Genomic DNA, 3,882 nt, shown 5'->3' on the forward strand with positions numbered 1-3,882 from the left:
TGTCTGTATTTTGTGAGGATTATGTTGTACTTAGATGTTAATGCTCATTCAGATGTAAATTGCCTATGTAATGGGCATGAAGGGTCTTGGGGTCAAATTCGTAGCATCAAGAACCGTAGCATCCCCAGGATGGCTGCCAACACAGGTTCTTAGATCTGCTTTTCTAAAGGATAGCAACTCAAAATGGGTTAACAATATTGCTTTAATCAAACATATATCATTTACCTAGTTCAGGGGAAAAAGGTCAGCACTCCAAACTTCAGAGAATACAAACAAGTTACAAGCAGTCAGAGAAAAAGATCAGCAGACAGGCTTCTAGCTATCTGACCATTACATTCATACCTAGTTAGTTATCAGAGAGAGAAGCACCAACATCTGGGTTTTCAAAACCTAGGGGCTCAACAGCTGCCCAGAGTCTCATGTGGTCAAATCAGACAACTCTTCTCAAAGTGAGCCCCAAAGCAAAACCTCACATTGGGGTATATATAGCCTTCTCCTGGCTCAGAGAATGCAACAACCCCCTTGACCCACTGCCCAATCACAAAGTAACAAGGTGTGGGCATTCCTGAAAAACAAGCCTCCCATCAGAGGCTCCATGTGACCACATTCAGCCTATTAGGGGGGTAGAGTATATTTTCAAATCAGGTAAGGTTCTCAGTGTCACTTAAGCCTATCAAAGGGCCTACGGGTAGAGAAGACCTTAGATTCCCATTCCCATAACAATTGTGTTGTAAAGGACAGATTGGATGGGAAAAGAGAGTGAAAACAGAATCAAGCTGTTAGGATAACAACTACACTGTAAGTAGATTATAGTGAAAATGTATAATAAAGTTGTTAGTGAGAATAGAAGTGAATGGATGGTTATGAGAAAGCACTACATAAATTGAATAAACAGGATTTGACAATTAATTAGAAAGAGAGGCCATTGTAGGAAAATAAGAGAATAAGGCAGGAAACTACCTGTCTCTCCCAAATTCCCCCACAAATAACTTAAAATAATTCCTCAAAGAAAATTTTAGTGTGACAGAAATAATTAAAAGTCGGGGTAAGGCAGTTTTACAGCTTAAAATCACTTGGGAGGATTTTAGGAAAGATATGAGGTTGCTGGTCTGAGCTGATTGAAGTACAAATACCTCTAAGCAGCTATTGCTGAGTCAACCAACTTCAAGCCCTGGGGGCAGCTATGTCTGCTACAGCCTTAGCTTGGGTATGCCATATGGATTGGGTGGCTCATCAAAAGAAGGAGAGGGCCCTTCACTAGTGTGTAGCCCTTGCTTTACTGACCAGACAGGATCCCAAGTTATGCCTACAGGCCAGGAGGTGTGAACACACACTGGAGAGTGGGGTCATAGAGGGGTGGAAACCTGCTATTTGTGTCACTCACAAAGCAGATTCCCTGGTTTTGGCTGGAGGGAAAGCTGATTCTTGCAGCCACTTGAGGGGCTGCAAAGAACAAAGAGTGATGACAGCAGTGGTGGGGAGCCTGGTCCCAGTTCAGATGTGGAGAGGAGTACCTGAGGTCACTTAAAGACCAAGGTGTGAGCCTAAGGAGCAGTGACTGTACCTAGCCTTAAAGACTATGGAACAATAGAAGAACCAAGAGGTCAAAGGCCCCCAGAGAGCTCAGAAAACAACAGCATTAAGAACCTAAACCCAGAGATATTCTTCTCCACATCCTGGGAGCAGAGTATAACTCATGAGAAAAAAAAAATAAGAGTAATGCAAATAAAGTAAGAAAATCATGAAAAGGAAGTCAATCAATTAGAAAAAGGAGATCCGAAAATTTACCGAAGAAAATAATTTCTTAAAAATTAGAATTGGGCAAGGGGAAGCTAGTAACTTCATAAGACAACAAGAAATATTATAATTAAATTAAAAGAATTAAAAAAAAGGAACAGTACCTAGTAATGCACTTCCAACTCCAGACCCCACACTGAACCACCATGCTTCAGCCCGAACCCCAGGACCACGTGGAAACAGAGCCACATTTGCAACAAGAAGCTGTGGTCTGGGGAAGGAGGTAGAAAGCTTAGTGAGATCATTCCCTCACAGTCCTCGTTTCTGCCTCACAACCTGGAGCTACACACCCCAAGCCACCCTCTGCGAAGCCCCACCCCTTTGCCCCCTTTACACCCTTTACCACCCCTCATTAGAGAATAGAGAGGACGAGTGAAGTCCAGCCAGCCTCTAGCCTCCAAGCAGGAGAAAGACGGGTCTGAGAAGAGAGGGCAGGGCTGACCCCCGAAAACAATCTCCAAAGCACAGCAAGGCAACAATTCCCAAGAGACCTGGGGTAAGATAAAGGGGAGCAAGAAAAAGGGGACTGTGAAAGGCTGGAAAAATGCCTCTGAGCAGGAGGCAACCAAGAGGTAGCCCCAAAAAACTGGAGAAAGAAGAGGAAGAAGGGATATCCCAGGAGTCTTGCACAGAGGAGCAGTAACCAAGTCTGCTTGTATCTCAACACCTCCTTCCCCTTGATGACAAGGATGATGACAAGTGTTGTGGCCCTTTCATTCTGGAGCTAGACAGAAAAATGCTGATTTTTAAATATCCTTTTTTTCTTCCCCCATCATTCCTTTCCCTCAGTCTGTCCTTCTTGGTTTTGCCGGTCAGAGAAATAATAGCTCTACCTGGGAAAAATGCCTCCCCATTCACACATGGTATTGTTCACATTAACACTGGCCATCCTAAATGGGATTGTGCTCCCCCAACCTTCCACATACATCTTTTCTGCCCCCCGCCATGGAACCAGGGATCCTGGTTTCCCATCCCCCTTCTCTACCACCATCCATCCATCCATCCCTCCATCTATCCCTCCATCCATCCATCCAAGGACCCACCCTTTCCCAGGATTGGGATTTCTTTTGTATTCTTCCTTCCCTGGACAGAACTAATCTTTTGGCTTAGCTGCTGCCAACAGCTGTTTCTTTTTCTCTGCCCCCCCAATGGTACCAGGGTTCCTGTTTTGCCATCTACCCCCTTCTAGCACCCCAAACTCAAAAATATCTTTTTGTTTTGTTTTGGTTTTTTGGAAGGCAATTGGGGTTAAGTGACTTGCCCAAAGTCACACAGCTAGAAATTGTGTCAAGTGTCTGAGGCTGGATTTGAACTCAGGTTCTCCTAACTCCAGGGCTGGTGCTCTTTTCACTGCACCACCTAACCACCCCCTCAAAAGGATTTTAGAGGGAAGAATAGATGTGTGAGCATCTTGATCCTAAGAGTTCAGTTTCAATAGAATTGTGTCTGGGGTTATTCTGTACCCCCACCACCCTTTCTTTCTACCTTCTGCCCAGTAAGATTGGTCCCAAGTGTCAAGATGGAAGCAGACATTTTACTGGGAGTAGAAGGGTCCCTGCCCCTAGGTTAAGTATACCTGGAGCCTGTGGTGGGAGGCTTGTTTCTCAGGAGATACTTTGTGATTGGGCAGTGGGTCAAGAAGGTTGTTACAGTCTCTGAGTCAGGAGAAGGCTATATAAGCCCTTATGTGAGACTTTGCTTTGGGGCTTACTTTGAGAAGTGTTATGTGATTTCACCAGATGAGACTCTGGGCAGCCATTGTTGAGAGACACTACCTCCCCCCAGCTTTGAAAAACACAGATGTTGATGCTTCGCTCTCTGGTAACTGTGATTTGGCATGGTTGTAATGGTTGGACAGTTTGGAATCCTGTCTGCTTGAAATATTTCTGTCTGTATACCCTGAAGTTTGGGTGCTGACCTTTTTCCCCTGAACTAGGTAAATGATATGTATGATTGATTAAAGCAAGATTGTTAACCCATTTTGAGTTGCTTTTCTTTAGAAAAGCAGATCTAAGAACCTGTGTTGGCAGCCATCCTGGGGATGCTGGGGTGCTTGCTGCTACAAAGGGAGGGCAATATCCACAC

The 3,882-nt window shown here is 44.6% G+C and overlaps 1 pseudogene; it reads left to right on the plus strand.

Moving 5' to 3' along the window:
* The first annotated feature begins 1,209 nt into the window (after positions 1-1,209).
* Positions 1,210-2,440, plus strand: LOC138175706 (high mobility group protein HMG-I/HMG-Y-like; annotated as a pseudogene).
* The last annotated feature ends 1,442 nt before the right edge of the window (positions 2,441-3,882 follow it).

The sequence above is a fragment of the Petaurus breviceps genome, unplaced genomic scaffold (genome assembly GCF_028583685.1).
Source record: "Petaurus breviceps papuanus isolate PSGF00001 unplaced genomic scaffold, PetGlider_PUasm1.0 79, whole genome shotgun sequence".
Lineage (NCBI taxonomy): Eukaryota > Metazoa > Chordata > Mammalia > Diprotodontia > Petauridae > Petaurus > Petaurus breviceps.